At 42.8% G+C, this 19,999-nt stretch overlaps 1 long non-coding RNA gene across 1 annotated transcript; it reads left to right on the top strand.

Annotated features, from left to right (window-relative positions):
* The first annotated feature begins 482 nt into the window (after window positions 1-482).
* Window positions 483-1,063, top strand: LOC135572923 (uncharacterized). Its single transcript, XR_010464548.1, has 3 exons — window positions 483-676; window positions 781-882; window positions 1,007-1,063. It is a non-coding gene; the product is annotated as an uncharacterized LOC135572923 (long non-coding RNA).
* Window positions 1,064-19,999: the final 18,936 nt, after the last annotated feature.

The following is a 19,999-nucleotide window of genomic DNA, read 5'->3' on the forward strand; positions in this document are numbered from 1 at the left end:
AATATTCGGAATAAGGGAATCTCGCATAATGGATATTTCTGGAGGTGAGTAAATGAAAAAAACATATTTTAAGATTTGTTTGAATATTATTGGAATATTAACCCCTAGTTATTTGGGTATTTCAGGCCGAAAGCCCAATATAGGTAAAAAAAAAAAAAAAAGTGTAGATATAGCGTATAACTGTTAACATTGTCTAATGGAATCTAGGATCCCCGACATTTACGCAGATTTTACGCGATTTACCTGATCTGGAACATGATGGGGGTTCGCAGGAGCAAAAGTCTGGCAGACAATCACCAACGGCCTTTTTTCGTTGTAAGTCCTTATAATTAAACACATACCCAAGAAATATTTATATATAAACATTTTAAAAATAGGTTGTACTATTTTTTTAAACTATTTTATGTATTTACAGCCGACATACATCCCGTTATGATAAAGGATGTGTTATGGACATCTGACACGCAGGATTTTGATGCAATTCTACCGTTCTGTACGAGCGCTTTTTCAAACTCACCGCGAATCCAGGGAACATCGACCCCCTCCCGACATATTCCAGACCCCAACAGGCAACGATCAACTGTGGCCCAAGTACACTGCTCAGAATCAAGCCCACCCGAAAACTACTGTTGGGCCGGGAACTTGCTGCTTCACGAGCCGGCGCTCCAGGGACAAGGTATGGGACCATTATACAGTTTTGTTATTAGTTAGCAGCCTTTTTATTAGTTATAGATCTGTTGATAGCCTATGTAAAAACAAGGACAAATAATGTTTTTTCAGACTGCCCGGAGACAGACCCAGCAGAATCTGGAACGCTAGAGGGAAAAAGTCACACACCCCCGGTTTCGGCGATTCGTCACAACAAGCGCCAAAAAAGCCGAGGTATTTTAACTATGTACTGTTAATATATATTATTATAACGGAAAGGTATTTGACATTTGTATGTAGCTAACATATATATTTTTATATCTAATAACGTAATTATGTATGTATTATTTTCATTCAGACTCCGCACCGGCGAAAAACGGCACAGACGACCACATAAATCTAGAGCTGGGGGATTCGGCGCCCGAGCATTCCGAATGAAACACCCAAGAGACCTGTTTTTAATGACATGTCAGATGTTGATGACCAGCTATTCTGTGATGCGGCCAACCTTATAGACCCAGTCAATTCTACGGCCTCAATACCTGCAGCCGAACAAGAAAGGTTTTTCACATTATTTTCCAGGGCTTTGAAATCGAGGAATGTTTTGCTATACAAACGACTGGGGGATTTAATTGAGAGACAGTACAGAGACGATATGTTATTCTGGCATAGAACAATTCCACGCATGTTAAACAGCAACCCCATTAAAAACGCAAATACAGACGCTAAAATCATACATGTAACACCAACCATTACAGAAGAAAAAAAACGAACACTCTTAATTATCCAAAAATGGCAGAACTAACGCAACACGGGGAGACAGTTGAAAGCCTCTTATCCCAGATTCCAGACGAACTCCTAGAAGTTATAAGACGTATGAACGATTCAGGAACGTTAGATGAAAGCATATTAACACAGATTCCAGCCGAACTCTTAGAAATGATTAATCGTATGAACCAGTCAGGGGGGGTTGAGGAAAACATGTTATCCCAGATTCCCGAAGCCCTCATAACCTTAATTAATCGTATGAACGCGAGTCAGACAATTTCGGCCCCGACAACCCCGACAGCGATAGAACAACCCGTAACGCCTAGGTCCGTAGAGTCTGAAACGCCACAAGATGTTTTTGGGGAATTGGACAATTATCTAATAAATCTGGCTGCAGATGTTCAGATAGACGTGTCAGGGTTGTGTACAGGAATAAATTCAACAATACAGAGATTCGACAGTTTTTCAATTTCCTATGTGTGAATCAGAATCTTGACTATGCTGTATTTTACATGATGATAATGGACACTCTGAATGACCTGTTAGAAACAGCAAGAGATTATGGCGAACCTCGTGATGTCTTACAGTTGGAAATATGTGGAGATAGCCTGCATAATTCAGTATCTCTTATTTTACCCAATGGCGAAGCAGATCTTGAACAATTTACAGCGCTGGTAGAACGCCTTGTTCAGTCAAATTTAGCCATCATAGCCGATCGAACCCTAGAGCTTGTAGTGCAAATAATACGTCAACCACAGGGGGCGGTGGGCAGAGAAGGAAGCTTGATAGCCTAATGCAGTCAGAAATCATAAGCAATAAAAGGGCCTACCTCATAAACGTTCACAATCCCGATAATAAGCTATGTTTTGCAATAGGCCTAGCGCATTTACTTAACCCCGGATGTACTGATCTGACGGCATTGCAAAAGGCTAGAGAGATCCAAACGGCGGTGGGTCTCGGGATCCATGAAGGCGTGGCATTCTCAGACATTGTCAAATTTGAAAACCTTCTGAATATCAAGATTGTGGTTTTGTACCACAGTAGAGCTAATGCAGCTCTCTTGAAGTTCCAAAACACCCCCAACCGCACCCCCAGATTCTGTACTTTTATGTGCAAAACGAACATTACTATGCCGTTACAAACGTCACGGCGTTCCTAGGGGCAACCTATGTGTGTAGATCCTGCCATACCGGCTACAGCCGAAAGGGGGCACTCGTGCCGTTATAACTGTTCTGTATGTCAGGATGCCGAGTGCCCTATGCAGACCCTAAACTTGACACCATGTGAGGATTGCCATCGCACATGTCGTTCGACCTACTGTTACGATAAACACAAAATTGAAACATGGCACCCTAAGGCCTGTAAATCTGTAAGCATTTGTGCCATTAACAAGAAATGCCCAAAATGTCATTGCAATTACAGCCTTAAAATAGATAGCCCTAAACCACATGTTTGTGGAATCCTACAGTGTCCAATCTGTAAAGGGGGTCTGAAAAGCAGAAATGCTGAAGTGGTTCAAGAAGTGCCACACGAGTGTTATATTCAGCCCTTGGCTGAAGATGAACCTTCAGAGAAATATGTGTTCTATGATTTTGAGACAAATCAACAATCGGGGGATCATTTGCCTATTTTTGTATCTACCATGACATTCACGGGGAAAAGTGGTCTGCAGAAGGATCCAATTGTGCACTACTCTTTCTAAAACATTTTAGAAAACCACAGTACCGAAACTTTACGTTCATAGCGCACAATGCTAGAGCCTACGACTCGTACCTTCTTCTGAACCCCTTGATAAAGCAAGGCATAGCGCCGAGGGTCCTAGCGCAAGGGAGTAAAATCCTGTGTTTTGTAGATCCCGCCTTCAACCAGAGATACATTGACAGTTTAAGCTTCTTACCCATGAGATTGGCTCAAATGCCAGAGGCCTTGGGTTTTGAAAACTCTGTGAAAGGCTGGTTCCCCCACTTCTTCACATCTGAGGAGAATCTACACTATATAGGATCATATCCCAGCCCAGAAATGTATGGGTGTGATCAAATGTCTCCCAAAGAGCGAGAGAGATTCATGACTTGGTATGAGACAGTAAGACATGGCACCTTTGATTTCCATAAAGAGATGGAATCATACTGTGACAATGATGTGGTTATACTTCGTGAAGGATGCCTCAGATTCAGAGAAGAGGTAATCAAAGATGCAGGTATTGACCCTTGGAGTTGTACAACGATTGCATCGGCATGCATGAAAACATACCGTACACACTATATGCCGACATCCTCTATAGCGATCCCCTCGCCTGACAACTACCGACGCCAGTTCAAGGCCTACTCTAGTGGGTCCATTCAATGGCTAGAGTATATGGCCCAGGATAAAGACATTTTTATTCAACATGCTTTGAATCGAGGGGAGAAGGCGTTTGGCTCTTACCATGTAGATGGCTACACCAAGATTGACGGGGTTGAGACCGTGTATGAGTACAACGGTTGTTTCTTCCATGGTTGCAAATCTTGCTTTGTGCCCCAGAACATATGTGTCCTAACCCAAAAGACTTTTGGGGAAATGTACCAAGAGTTTCAAGACAAAGTTGATTCGTTACAGGCTACTTACGGTCTAAAAGTGGTTGTTTTGTGGGAGCACGAATGGACAGCCCTCAAAAAGTCTGATCCTCATGTTCAAGCATTCCTTTCCAGCTTTGACATCCCAGAACCTCTGGAGCCAAGACAGGCCTTGTATGGCGGCCGTACCAATGCTTTGACATTGAGGTATGTAGCGCAACCCGACGAGACAATAGGCTATGTGGATTTTACATCCCTTTATCCGCATGTAATGAGTTCCTCATGCTATCCTATAGGTCATCCTGAAATTATTCATCGTGATTTTGACTTACCTCAAAACTATTTTGGTCTGATCAAAGCAACAGTCTACCCTCCAAGGGGTTTGTTTATACCTGTGTTGCCTTACAGGGGCCCTCAAGGAAAACTTTTCTTTCCCCTTTGTCGCACCTGCAGTGAAAACATACAACAAACCCCATGTGATCACACCGATCAAGAAAGAGCACTGACAGGTGTATGGGTCACAGCTGAATTCTCTAAGGCTTTAGAGATGGGGTATCGTGTGGCCAAAATCTTTGAAGTATGGAACTTTCCAAAGAAATCAGACACTCTTTTTAAAGAGTACATCAAGACCTTCTTGAGATGTAAGCAAATGGCTTCAGGCTATCCTGCATCGGTCACAGATCAAGAAAGTAAAGACAGGTACATTCAAGACTATCATGACAGAGAAGGCATCCTTCTTGACCCTGACAGAATAGAGGTCAACAAAACCAAACGAAATGTGTCGAAATTGTACCTAAATTCGCTTTGGGGCAAATTAGCGCAGAGGTGTAATATGTTGACAACGTCGATTATTAAAGACCCTGAAGAATTTTTGGAATTCATTTTTTCGGACCAATACGAAATTTCACATTTTTCATTCTTGAGTCAAGACATTGCCTTGGTGCAATGGCGACGTAACAAGAAGTGGGTTCTACCCCGGGTAATGTAAATGTGTTTCTTGCAGCATTTACCACGGCCTATGGCCGACTTGAACTGTACAAGCTCATGGAGCAGCTTCAGAGGCGGGTACTTTACCACGACACAGACTCTGTGGTCTATGTAAGCAAACCAGGGGATTGGAGCCCCCCACTCAGCAACTATCTGGGTGGCTTAACGAGCGAACTCGCAGAGGGTGACCATATCACAGAATGGTCATCCTGTGGGCCCAAAAGCTATGCTTTTAGAACGCTAAAGAATCACGTGGTATTGAAAGCCAAAGGAGTGACTCAAAACTATGAAAATGCCCAGCGTGTAAACTTGGAATCAATCACACGCTTGGTCGAGGGGTTCCTAAATGACAGGAATAGTGACTTGGAGATTTTGAGCTCCTACAAAAAGATTGTTAGGGATAAAAAGGGCTTCCATCTGAGGAATGCCCCACTCATTAAAAGATTCAGGGTTGTCTATGACAAGAGAGTGCTTTTGCCTGACGGGACTACATTGCCCTATGGCTACTGACTTATGCTACAGGCCGCAGTGTGTCAGGCGTGACTCAAAAACTATGAAAAAAAATACACCTCGTGTAAAAACTAGGAATCAATCACACGTTTGTTTGAGGGGTGGTTCCTAAATGACAGGAATAGTGACTTTGAGATTTAGGAGCTCCTACAAAAAGATTGTTGTGTATAATAAAGGGCTTCCATCTGAGGAAGGCCCCACTTACTAAAAGATTCAGGGTTGTCTATGACAAGAGACTGCTTTTGCCTGACTGGACCACATTACCCCTTTGGGTGTTGACTTATGCTACAAGCTACAGGGGTCTTAAAGCTTAAGATATAATGACTGCTGTAGAAGGTTTTGACCCCGGTTGCAACTACCATTTTCGGCCTTAATCGCAGGGCCTTCGAATAGTGGTAAAACTTGTTTTGTAAAAAGTATTTTAGAGAATTCTGAACATGTGTTATCTCAAAAGCCTGATAATGTTGTGTGGTGTTATTCATGTTATCAACCTCTGTATGATGAATTGTTGAAGACAATAAAAATCAAGTTTGTTGAAGGAATACCTGATACCCTGTCTGATGATGAACTTTTACCTCCTCATAAAAACAATCTGTTGGTTTTGGACGATATGCTATTTGCAGGTAGCGAACATCCCGAAATTGCCCGAGCGTTTACCCAATATACTCATCATAGAAACCTGTCCGTGCTTTACTTGGTGCAGAATGTGTTTCACCAAGGTAAAAATAGCCGCACCATCAGTTTGAACGCCAATTACATGGTTTTGTTCAAAAATCCTAGAGACAAACTACAAATTAACACTCTAGCTCAGCAGATGTACCCGGGAAGGAAATCCTACTTTATGGAGAGCTACGAGGACGCAACCCAAGCGCCATTTTCTTATTTAATCGTGGATTTAAAAGCAAATACTCCAGAACACCTGAGGCTACGAACCGGTCTGTTCCCGTGGGAGTGGCCGGCTGTGTACATTCCTAAAAAAAGTAGCCGCTATGTCTCTGCGTTTAAAAAGAAACTTGCCCCTCTTGAGAAGCCTAGTTGGGGCTACATCTAATGAACGGAAGGCCATCTTGGGTCACTGTTCTTCAGATCTCATATTATCCCTATGTGAGATTGCTTTGAATCTTCTCAAAGGACGCATTCCACTCACCCTGACACAATTGAAAAATTAAAGAGACAAAAGACCTCGATCAAGCTCTTTGCCAATAAAAGGGTCAGTCTTCAAAAGAAACGACATAGCATACAACAGTCTGGCGGTTTTATTCTACCTTTACTAAGTATAGCCGTGCCCTTCATCACCAGCCTTATTGCAGCCCGACGTGGTGGTTGAACACATAGGGTGATGGCCAATAAAATGTATCTGGTGCCACAACAAGAGTTGGATAGACTTAAAAAACAAATGCAGGGGCCCCCGAAAATATCAGACAAACAGCGGAAAATGATTTGGATACGGCCATGAAGGATATTTTGAATCAAAAAGGATTGAACCCCTATGATAAGGTCCAAAAATACACAAACCTCTTGCAAAGGTATTTGTCCTTGGTGAAACAAGGGGAGAGAGAGACAGGCCATTTAACTATTTCCCTACAGGACCCTTTAAAAGATGACGAGCCTCGCGAGAGCCACGCCCCTGTAAGGCCGGTACCTGCGAGCTTACCATCTGAAGATCAAATGCCTGTTGAAGATAAAGTTATGCATGACTTGTTAACCCATGTTCCGGCACGTAACAGGAAAAATGTTAGCTACATTATGAACAAGCTAAAAGACTCAAATGGGGCAGCTACTTGGAATGACAAAGGAGAGTTTATCCTTCAGGGGGCTGTTGTCAAGGGTTCACATATACTTGACTTGCTTAAAAGTACCACATCTGCCCACAAGGTGGCTGATGACCGAAGACCTCCAGGGTGGCTTCAGTTTCTTAAGGCCCTGGCCATCCTCAACATACCCCTCTCGGGTGTACCCAACTATAAGATTCGGCAACAGATTCACTCTTTAAAACACAAACCGTCACCGAGATACAGCACCCCTAAAGATGCCCCAAAACCCTCGCATCCTTATGAAATGAATGACGATAACCCATTTACCCCCCTGAACGCCTCTGGACCTTTCCCTAATCCCGATCTCTCTGGGTGGTTAGCCTTTTGAATGACTTTTGAATGACTATGATTAAATTCAATAAATTTTATTTGAAAAATAAGCAATTTAACATTTGTGGCATTCTTGAAACATTTGGCGTGAGCATACGCCTTGATTACACGTTCTTAGAGGATACACATTTGAACACTTTTGATATTTTCTAACAAAACAAGCTACAACTTTATCATTACTTCTTAAATCATCCTTATAAAGAGACATAACATCTTCAAAAGAAACTCCCCGGGCTCTTTGGCATAGGTAGAATACACAGTGTTGACCGCATGTCGTTGAAAGGGTATCTTGCACCTGTTTGATATTGTAGTATATCTTTGAGCCATTTTTGGTCAGAAATTCTTTAATAGATTTGGGGAAATGTGAAAAACCGGGTGGGAAACCATAGGAATCAAAAAAAGTTGAGATTTTTCTTCCTCCTTCCTCTTCTAAGGTCACAGCTAGCCAATGTTCACCCGGCATGTTTTTAGGATGGGTATTGACAATAAACATTGCAGGCCGCACCTTCCATTTCTCCATAGGTAATTCATCACAAGCCAACACTCCGCAAAATTGTTTTCCAATCAGTCGGCTCATCAGCCCTTCCAACTCTTGGGTATTCATGTCTTTTGCTCAACGATCCTTAATAATAATCTACTAAAACCTGTCTTCGGCTATTCACCTCCAAGATTGAATCAGAGCAGGCATAAACAATCATGCTAACCGTACAGGCTAAAGGTGTACGGAAACGCATTTCCAGCCTGAGGTTACCTTGGGACACCACAGAAAGATTTCCTGAGGTGTCATCATCTGGGGATAAATTGAAAGCATACATTGTGTAACCCTCGGCAAAATCATTTCTGTCAATAGGTAAAGAGAGATCTTTTAGATGCCTCCCGGTAGCCAGGAATAGATTGTAAAATTCTCGCACAGATATGTTGTTATTAAATTGCGGTTGGAAAGCCTTAGCAGGGACCTGACGTCCGTCCTGACACAGAGCGACATACTCTGCATTGAAGTGTTGAAAATTAAAGTTTTTTTTATTTAAGCTGCCCGTATTGGAGGCGTGATCAACCAAACCTATAACTACGTATCGCGGTAAAGGGCCTAGAAATAGGTTTTCTTGACTGCAGATTCTGCTGCCCACAGGTATGCTAAAGGTTTTCATGGTAATTCTTTGGAGAGGGTAAAGGGCATTTCCTTTCAGCAAAGCCTGTGAGTGACCCAGACGAACTGCCGGAGATACCGATACTTTTTAATAAAAAGCGTGGCCCCCAACACTTTTAAGCTAAAGTCCCCATCCGTTGCAGACATTAGGCAAAACTCATCCTTGGCCCTGGTTAATTTTAGTCTTAAATCAACCGCATTTAAGAGTAAACGTTCTTGAAAGAAAATGTCAGAGTGTATAGGGCCTAGCAGATGAAACTCTCGAGATTCTGCACAGTAGCGAGCCCGGGCGGCCAGGCCTTTATTTGCACCTGTGGATGGGTCTGTCGATTCCATAGAGCCTCCTGCAGTATCCTTGCTAAAAAGCCCTGCGCTGAATTGGGTCTTGAGAGTGTCTTCAGAGTAGTTGAGTAAGCATTCCATGATGGCACGGTAGGGGTATGTGGCACTGCTTTGACTGATTAGCCGTTCCCCCAAAGTCACATCCACTTGGGAGAAGATGGTGGCCACTGGGTAATTAATGAGACTCACTTTGGCATCGTTTGCAATATCAGTACCATCTCTTTTGGTTACTTTTAGACGCAAATGCACCAAGGTGTTGTTGAGGTCCAGATAGTTGTCACCGTTGCCTGGTATGAAAAACTCTATGGGGCCGTTGTCTGTAATGGCAGAGAGTGGGGCTATCTCCACATAACTGGACCTCTCTACTGAATGTTGGGTTAAGGGGGCCGTGAAAAGATCGAGCTCTGTTTTTATAGCTTCAGAGGACATGCGGTGTAAAAGAGCCATGGTGCTTGTTCTTTTAGAAAATACTTCCGAGTATTCTTTTTACCGTTTTTGGTCCAGACCTCCTCACTTTACCCCGTCTTTGACTAACTGAGTTTCTTTTAACCGTTAACCGCCGTTTTTAGGCTCAAGTCTTCGCCTTATACCTGGCGGTCTCTTTTTCGGTCTTCGAGACAACATCATCAACCCCGAGCCTTCTTGACTCTCGACATCTGGTGACGCCCTTCTGTTTATCGCATTGGCGACAACCTCACTTACTATATTTTTTGCTGCTGATTTTAAATGCGGTTTGGCTATGCTGAAGCCTCTCTTCATAAACGGTAAAACCATCCTAAAGAGATTACGAAATATCCCTCCGATCCCCGAACCATACATGGTGGGCGATCCATAATATCCTGGTAACCCATTACCCACTTGATCCACATAGTATGTGACATACCGGTTAGGGTCGAGATGTCGGTGTTCCATAATTTTAATTTAGATGTATTATGTATATAAAATATATAATACTAATATTATATATGTAGAGAGGTTTTGGTGGGTCTAAAGTGGAGTTTTACAATCGTTTTACCATAAGTAAATTCAATGTTTTCGTTCTGATCCGTTTTAAGCTCAACAAGAATGTTTTCAATATATTTCTTGCTTACAGGTACGTAGTGTGGCTTGTCGTAGGTGACAGTGACGATGTCCCCATCCTTTCCATCTATATGAACCGTTCTCAGGAGTGGCACACAGCTGTCTCCGACCCTTTGATAGGATATGATGTCGGTATACACAAATATGTTGTAAAATCCTGCATGTATATCCGCGGGGAATGGGAATAATTTATCTCTCACATACGTCCATGTATTGGGCCCCATCCCTAACATGTAGGCTAAATTACCACTGGTCTTTATCCCCCCTGAAGCATCTCCTGAGATTTGTACCCTTTTATTTATAGGGTTGTACATCAGGAATATTTCCATACTGTTCTGCGATAGCCGTTCATTCAACTCGGAGACGAGCCTTTCGACGGTTCTATAGAACCCTTTTTTAACCTTCATAAATTTAGCAGGTTCCGTTAACTTTTTGAAATAAAATTCCCGGTCCTTATCTTTGATATTATACCAGCTATGGGGGTATGTAATCTCGCTGAGCCCTACTTCCCAGGCCTCTGATAACTCTATAGGCTTTGGAAAATTGGTTGTATAATTAGAACTCTGATTATTACGATATATGTGTGTAGAAGCCGCTGTGTTCCATTATGCCCTCCGGTGTACACCCGAATGAGGATGTATTTTATCATGCATGGGGGTTTAAATTAACCCCTGATGCCTCCACTACATCCTTCTCTAATACCCAGCTGTTGAATTTTAGCGGCCAGTTTTTCCAGCGGACCAGCACCCATTTTTGACCTTTCTCTCTCTTTTGATCTAGAATCTCCTCTACGTGAAACACCTTGTCTTTACCAACCGTTACCTTCTGTAATTCCTGCTCATAAAAAGATCCCGTTATAAGTTCCCCGTCATAATCTTTTAATATGTAGACCGGGGGTATGCGCGGCAGACATTCTGTAACCATGAAAAGCTCATCACTGTATCCTTGCACATATTTTTTATCGAAAACACCCCTCAACTTGGATATACGAACCAAGTCCCCCACAATAAATTTAAAATGTATTTTTTTCTTACGGCGAAGAGGGAGCAAACCATACAGATTTTTAAAGACTTGAAAAGAGTTTTCCGAAGAGACTTCGGAGGGTTTCATCCTTATATACTTTTATGATAACTATTGTTATACGCAATTACTAAATCTTGAACTATATCTATATATCTATGCGTGTTGTGCGCTGTAAAATAGCGCCACATCCTCTCCTTCAGAGTCCTGTTAAAGTGTTCAACCACAGAAGCTTTCAAATCCGATCCTGTAGCAAAATGTACTATATTGTGCTTTTTCATTAGTTTCTGAAAGGTCTTATTAAAAAAGTATTTTCCGCCATCGGTCTGCACTTTCTTGGGGGCGCCTCCTTCCTTCAAGATAGAGGCAAATGCCCTGGTCACCTCAGCGCCGCTCTTATTCTTTAAGACCCGGACAAAAGCTATTTTAGAGAAAATATCTATGACCGTTAGCATGTAGCGGTTTCCTTCATTTTTATCTGCAAGGGCCTGCATGTCACATAGATCCGCCTGAAATTGGGACAATGGGTGTGTAGAAAAAACTCTATTTCTAGGAAAATGTTTTCTCACGGGTTTATGTAGAGTGTGCGCATCTTGTTCGGATAGCCACTCAGTGACTTTAGCATCGCTTAACCTGTGACCTGTTTCTTCGGCTAAAGCGCGCTGTAAACGCTCCTTACCACCATAAGACCCCGGGTTAGAGGGATTATAATAAATGTTTTTCAAAATCTGCCCTGCCTTCCTTCTTGCCTCTCTGAGGTACAATAATGTTAATGAGCCACTTTCAAATAACAACAACATTTCATTTTCATTTTTGGGATTTTTATTTTCATGAAAACATTAGGTATTACGTATACAGACAATCCCTAATTCGTTGCAGGATACATGCCCCCCCTTTCTCTATGATCGAATCATGTAAAACCTTGTATATTTGGCTTAGATTAACAGGTTTGTTTCGCTGAATTTTTACAACAGACACATCCGCTATAAAAGTATATAAACAACAAATATGATACATGGTACAATTAAAGGGTGTTTCAAACAAATAAAGTAAAATCTTAGACAAGGTTGTTTCTAGTTCTTCAGAATCACCACCAAGCCGGGTTACCATTTGTGTCCATTGTAGAACCTCGCCAGCATGGCGTACATGAGTCATGATTTGGTCCATTTTCAAAACACGCTCTACATTAGCCCCGGAATTGGGGGTTTTGTAGAACGAGACATTGTTCACTTTATTTTCAATAATTTGATGCATAACACTTGTAAGTTCTCTCAAAAGAAAAAATGTATTTATTCTATCTAACATTGTATACATATAGTTACCCATTGCTCTACATCTAAATAACAAAAATGTCACTCGGGCTCTTGGGGTTTATTGAGCCAGAAAGCCATCACATCCGACACCACAGCCTCCCTGTATTTGTTATCCTCCACCAGGGTGTGTCGGATTTCTTTGAGTTTCTGGTGTATGTGAATTGCCTCCTTTAGCTCGTGTAGGAATGCTTCGGTTACCCCGTAAACTCTGGGGATAGACGGCACAAGGCCCATAGCCTCCAGGGCTCTGACCAGCGATGGTATAAACCGGCGGGACCAAAGTCTTTTCACCAGCGCCTCAAAATTGTTGAAGAAGTAGTATCTTGGGGGATTGTATAGGCAGGGGTGCCTTCGCTGGCTGGGGTGATTAATCTCACAACCGATGCATTTTTCTCGTATATATTCTCCAATCACCACGTCTAAAAGCGCGGCTACTGAGGCCTTGATTGTGTCAACAAAAATAGTACTGACCACCCCATCAAACACATCCTCAGGTTGTGTACAGGTAGGGGGTGTCGAGGGTCTTGCCAGGGGGGAGTAGAATGGAGGGCTGAGAGGCATACAATCCTTAGTGTCGGGAGCCCAGGCCGTTTCGGAGTTCGGGTATGCGTTAGGAATATCCATGGTCAATGCATAGGTTAAGAACTGTAGGTTTTAAGAACCAGCCTTTTTATTCTTGAACCAACCCTCGGGGTATCTGGGCGGGGTTAACAACACAGCTTACCTCGCTTTCTTTGGGGGCTGCCTCTCCTGACGTTGTATCTTCTTGGGGTTGCTTTGAGTCGTAATCCTCAGGATTCGTATATATTATGCACTTCTTTATCCGTACAATGCTCTGGCGCTTTTGGCTCTGTACAAACAGAGCGTCCAACAGCTCCAACATTTGCAATTCCATTAAAGGCCAGCTTTTAAGGGGTATAAGCATTCGAAGCCGGAAATCCCCGTCCGAACCGCAAGCCCTGATGTTTTGGTTTCGGATTTCCGCGGTGCTGACGTAAAATTCCACGCACCCGCAAGGCCGTCCATTTATACGTTGTAATTTAACTCTGTGAAATACTCTTCCTGAGGTGTCCGGGGTACCTTCCCAAAGGGTCTCGTAGCCTGTGAACAAGCTGTAACCCTTGGTGATACGGCTCAGTTCGGGACACAAAACCTGTCGAAAAACCGTCCAGTCTTCAACATCATAAGTCACGCCTAATTTCTGGTCGGTATATTCTTCTCCTTCGGCTAACGTATAGAGTTTCACGCTACAGGCCAAGTAATCAAACAGATGCCCCCAATGCTGTCCGTTAGACATCAACACTTCATCTTTCAGCGCCGTTGCGGCGGTATCTGGGTTCTATACACGTTTAAAAACGCTTTTTGGTGCATCGTATATTGCGGCTGTATACTTTGCCCTTTCTCGATGTTTCAGACGCAGTCCTGCCTCCGAGGCTACAGTCATCACAGCTTTGCCACTGATCGCAAAATCCATGTTTAAAAAATAGGGTTTACGGTTCTGGGTTTCGCAAGCCTTGTTCTGGACATTTATAATGCTGAGGCCCCAGCGCTATCTATAGCCCCAGACATTCCTGCTTCATAGATAACAACCATAAGGGAGATAAAACTGGGGGGGGGGACATACGGTCATGGGCCCCAAAAGTTCAAACACCCTCTAACACATGACCACACGAACAGGGGGGACGGGGCGGGGGCACATATTCAGTACACGTCATCATGGAAGTGACTCTCAGAGCCTTTAGATCCTGGCGTCCACAGACTTGTTCTTCCAACGCATATCCTGGCAGCCTTGAAGCACTCAGGGCACGTTCCATTTGACACAAAGCTAGCCTTATTTTAAGCCATTCTCGCATCCTTAGCGCTGGAGAAAAAGGCTCGGGTTCTGCACGATAAAAGGGTTGGGACACGCTGTCTGTGAATATCTTAACCGTAGATTCCTCCGGGTTGAATATGTACGAAATATGGCCCTCGCTTGTACACAGAAATCCGTTAAAACATTCGGGAGCCTCTACCAAAATATCCTCCAAGCTTTTGGCGTTGGGTTCGTGACATGAGCTACAGAGCACTCCGAGAATTCCCCTTGTAGACATATTTTAGATGTTTAATATTCAGGTCTTAAAAAATGGCTTGTTCTGGACATTTATAATGCTGAGGCCCCAGCGCTATCTATAGCCCCAGACATTCCTGCTTCATAGATAACAACCATAAGGGAGATAAAACTGGGGGGTGGAGGGGGGGCATGGGCCCCAAAAGTTCAAACACCCTCTAACACATGACCACACGAACAGGGGGGCGGGGCGGGGGCACATATTCAGTACACGTCATCAGGTCATAAGGTCAGCAATCAATCATTTTTGACACCTGTCAGGAATCAATCAATTTTGACACATGCCGTATCCTATTACTCTCTCATGCTCGTCGAACATCTCATTCCAAAATCATGGGCATTAATATGGATTTGGTCCCCCCCATTGCTGCTATAACAGCCTCCACTATTCTGGAAAGGCTTTCCACTAGATGTTGGAACATTGCTGCAGGGACTTGCTTCCATTCATTCACAAGAGCATTACTGAGGTTGGGCACTAATGTCGGGTGACTAGGCCTGGCTTGCAGTCGGCGTTCCAATTCATCCCTAAGGTGTTCGATGGGGTTGAGGTCAGGGCTCTGTGCAGGCCAGTCATGTTCTTCCACACCAATCTCAACTAATCATTTGTATATGCACCTCGCTTTGTGCATGGGAGCATTGTCATGCTGAAACAGGAAAGGGCCTTCCCCAAACTGTTGTCACAAAAGTGGAAGCACAGAATCATCTAGAATGTCATTGTATGCTGTAGCTTTAAGATTTCCCTTACACTGTCTAAATGTCAACAGTGAAGAGGCGACTCCGGGATGTTGACCAGTGTCTGTGTTCTTTTGCCCATCTTAATCTTTTATTTTTATTGGCCAGTCTGAGATATGGCTTTTTCTTTGCATCTCTGCCTAGAAGGCCAGCATCCTGGAGTTGCCTCTTCACTGTTGAATTTGAGACTGTAGTTTGAGACTGAATTTAAGACTGTATTTAATGAGCTGGCAGTTGAGGACTTGTGAGGCGTCTGTTTCTCAAACTAGACACTAATATACTTGTCCTCTTGCTCAGTTCTGCACTGAGGCCTCCCACTCCTCTTTCTATTCTGGTTAGAGACAGTTTGCACTGTTCTGTCATGTGAGTAGTACACAACGTTGTAAGAGATCTTCAGTTTCTTGGCAATTTCTCATATAGAATAGCCTTCATTCTTTAGAACAAGAATAGACTGACGAGTTTCAGAAGAAAGTTCTTTGTTTCTGGCCATTGTGAGCCTGTAATCGAACCCACAAATGCTGATAGTCCAGATACTCAACTAGTCTAAGGAAGGCCAGTTGTATTGCTTCTTTAATCAGAACAACAGATTTCAGCTGTTCTAACATAATTGCAAAAGGGTTTTCTTATGATCAATTAATATTTTAAAATGATAAACTTTGATTAGCTAACACAACGTACCATTGGAACACAGGAGTGATGGTTACTGATAATGTAACTCTCAAGCTCTGTTGAGTTGGATGGGGAGAGTCGCTGCACAGCTATTTTCAAGTTTCTCCAGAGATGTTCGATCGGGTTGAAGTCCGGGCTCTGGTTGGGCCACTCAAGGACATCCAGGGACTTTTCCCGAAGTGACTCCTGCGTTGTCTTGGATGTGTGGTTAGGGTTATTGTCTCGTTGGAAGGTGAACCTTCGTCCCAGTCTGAGGTCCTGAGCGCTCTGGAGCAAGTTTTCATCAAGGATCTCTGTACTTTGCTCAATTCATCTTTCCCTCGATCCTGACTAGTCTCCCAGTCCCTGCCGCTGAAAAACATCCCCACAGTATGATGCTGCCACCAACATGCTTTGCCTTAGGGATGGCGCCAGGTTTCCTCCAGACGGAATCTTGTTTCTCATGGTCTGACAGTCCTTTAGGTGCTTTATGGCAAACTCCAAGCAGGCTGTCATGTGCCTTTTCCTGGGGAGTTGCTTCCATCTGGCCACTCTAAAATAAAGGCCTGATTGGTGGAGTGCTGCATAGATGATTGTCCTTCTGGAAGGTTCTCCCATCTCCACAGAGGAACTCTGGAGCTCTGTCAGAATGACCATAGGGTTCTTGGTCACCTCCCTGACCAATGCCCTTCTCCCCTATCTGCTCAGTCTGGCTTGGCGGCCAGCTCTAGGAAGAGTCTTGGTGGTTACAAACATATTCAATTTAAGAATGTTGGAAACCACTGTGTTCTTGGGGACCTCCAATGCTGCAGACATGTTTTGGTACCATTCACCAGATCTGTGCCTCGAGACAATCCTGCCTCGGATCACTACGGACAAATCCTTCGACCTCATGCTTTGGTTTATGCTCTGACATGTACTGTATACTGTGGGACCTCATATAGACAGGTGTGTGCCTTTCCAAATCATGTCCTATCAATTTTCCACAGGTGGACTCCAATCAAGTTGTAGAACCATCTCAAGGATAATCAGTGATAATTTTCGAGTCTCATAGCAAAAGGTGCATGTTTGTGCTATGTGAGTGTGTGTGTGGTGTTTGTGAATGTGTGTGGTTGTGTCAATGTAGTGCATGTTATTGAGTGTGTATATTGGTGTGTATATACTACTGTATATAGTGAGTGACTCTTTTTTAGTGTTTTGTTCACTATACTCCATCACGTTGGATTTGAAATGATACAATGACTACAAGGATAAAGTGCAGACTGTCAGCTTTCATTTGAGAATATTTTCAACCATATCTGTAAACCGTTTAGAAATGACAGTAATTTCTGTACATAGGCGACCAAAAGTATTGGAACAAATTCACTAAATTAAAGTAGTAAAATGTTAAAGGGGAAATTCACCCTGGCAGATTCTGGGCTTGTTTTCATCATGTCCCAGTCATTTCTAGATCAGTGAGATGTCTTTCACACATAATTGCCCAGGAGGAAGGCAGGTGTGGGCTTCGAATGCTGAATGATAAGCCCTATTGTGTCTTCAAGCTAACTAGCGATTAGCATTAGCGGCTAACACGATTTACATAAAACTAGCGAAAAGACAAACTAGCTGTTTGCGGATATAAGAAACACAAAGTAATTGTGTGAGTATATAACTCTTGAGGATTTATATTAATAAGTGGAATCAACATTGTTGCATGTGCTGCATTGACCATGCAGACTGAACACAAGTGTCTCGTGGTCAAGCAACAACAAATGTGCTCCTTGAGAGACAGGGGCCGGGGCTGTGAAGAAAGTGACAAGGAGAGAGTGAGAGATAGAGGAGAGGGATGACTAAAGTAACGATTTAACTACTAAAAATGGACTTTACGCACGGAATATCATATTTAACAAACTAAACATTCAAATACCTTTATAAAAGGAAAAGTAAACACCCAAACTGATCCGTGCATCAATACCGGTATATAGTAAAATATGGTATACTGCCCAGCCCTACACTGAGCCAGACTTTTTTCCACTAATTGGTCTTTTGACCAATCACATCAGAGCTTTTTCAGAACCGATCTGATTGGACAAAAGACCAATTCATGAAAAAAATATCTGAATTAAGATTACCTGTATAAACACAGCCAAAGTCCTTTATCCAGCTTTGGTACACTGGCAATGGTGTTTGGAAGCTGAGACTCTTTGTGCATGTGGCGAATGGTCTTGTTCTGTCTACGGTGTACGGACAGTTAGACAAGACTCTGCCGGAAGTGATGTAGGGATCATAGACCTTAATAACCACCAACTGTTTGGACCCCTTGCAGAAGATTTAATGGTACTGCACGTCTCCTGGAAAGACATGGTTGTGTTGTTACCATTTTATTGACGTAGGGTAAGACACTTTTGTTTATTTATTAACCTTTTATTTTATCAGCGAGTTAAACTGAGACCAAAGTCTCTTTTACAGATGAGCCTTGAATGACGTAAATTACAGAAAATAGACACATCAAAATATAAATACAAAATGCAAACAGAAAGAAAAACACGGTCATAAAAACAAACACTTTCATCAGTAATAAGGTCCTCAATCAGCTTTCTGAATTGACCTGGTGACACCAGAACAAACACATTCATCAGTAATAACGTCCTCAATCAGCTTTCTGAATGGAACTAGAGGCAGCAGAACAAACACTCATCAGTAATAAGGTCCTCAATCAGCTTTCTGAATGGACCTAGAGGCAGCAGAACAAACACATTCATCAGTAATAAGGTCCTCAATCAGCTTTCTGAATTGACCTGGTGACACCAGAACAAACACATTCATCAGTAATAACGTCCTCAATCAGCTTTCTGAATGGACCTAGAGGCAGCAGAACAAACACTTTCATCAGTAATACGGTCCTCAATCAGCTTTCTGAATGGACCTAGAGGCAGCAGAACAAACACATTCATCAGTAATAAGGTCCTCAATCAGCTTTCTGAATGGACCTAGAGGCAGCAGAACAAACACTTTCATCAGTAATAAGGTCCTCAATCAGCTTTCTGAATGGACCTAGAGGCAGCAGAACAAACACTTTCATCAGTAATAAGGTCCTCAATCAGCTTTCTGAATGGACCTAGAGGCAGCAGAACAAACACATTCATCAGTAATAATGTCCTCAATCAGCTTTCTGAATGGACCTAGAGGCAGCAGAACAAACACTTTCATCAGTAATAAGGTCCTCAATCAGCTTTCTGAATGGACCTAGAGGCAGCAGAACAAACACATCCTCAATCAGCTTTCTGAATGGACCTAGAGGCAGCAGAACAAACACTTTCATCAGTAATAAGGTCCTCAATCAGCTTTCTGAATGGACCTAGAGGCAGCAGAACAAACACTTTCATCAGTAATAAGGTCCTCAATCAGCTTTCTGAATGGACCTAGAGGCAGCAGAACAAACACATTCATCAGTAATAAGGTCCTCAATCAGCTTTCTGAATGGACCTAGAGGCAGCAGAACAAACACTTTCATCAGTAATACGGTCCTCAATCAGCTTTCTGAATGGACCTAGAGGCAGCAGAACAAACACTTTCATCAATAATAAGGTCCTCAATCAGCTTTCTGAATGGACCTAGAGGCAGCAGAACAAACACTTTCATCAGTAATAAGGTCCTCAATCAGCTTTCTGAATGGACCTAGAGGCAGCAGAACAAACACATTCATCAGTAATAAGGTCCTCAATCAGCTTTCTGAATTGACCTGGTGACCCCAGAACAAACACTTTCATCAGTAATAAGGTTGGTAAAGGTGTCAACTGATTGGGACCTAAGTGTTTAGAGACAGACTTGTGAGTTGTTTAGGGACAATCAGGGACATAGGGAGCTGCTTTTGAGAGGAAAGTTCAGTCAACAAAGTGAATTGGCAGTTATTACACAGCATGAATTGTTGTCTATGGGAGATAGGAGAAGTGGCACCATTCAATAGTTCTCATACACAACAATACATGAACTGTCTGTAAGCAGAACCCTGCACAACCAAA

This window comes from Oncorhynchus nerka, linkage group LG1, assembly GCF_034236695.1.
Source record: "Oncorhynchus nerka isolate Pitt River linkage group LG1, Oner_Uvic_2.0, whole genome shotgun sequence".
Taxonomy (NCBI): Eukaryota; Metazoa; Chordata; class Actinopteri; order Salmoniformes; family Salmonidae; genus Oncorhynchus; species Oncorhynchus nerka.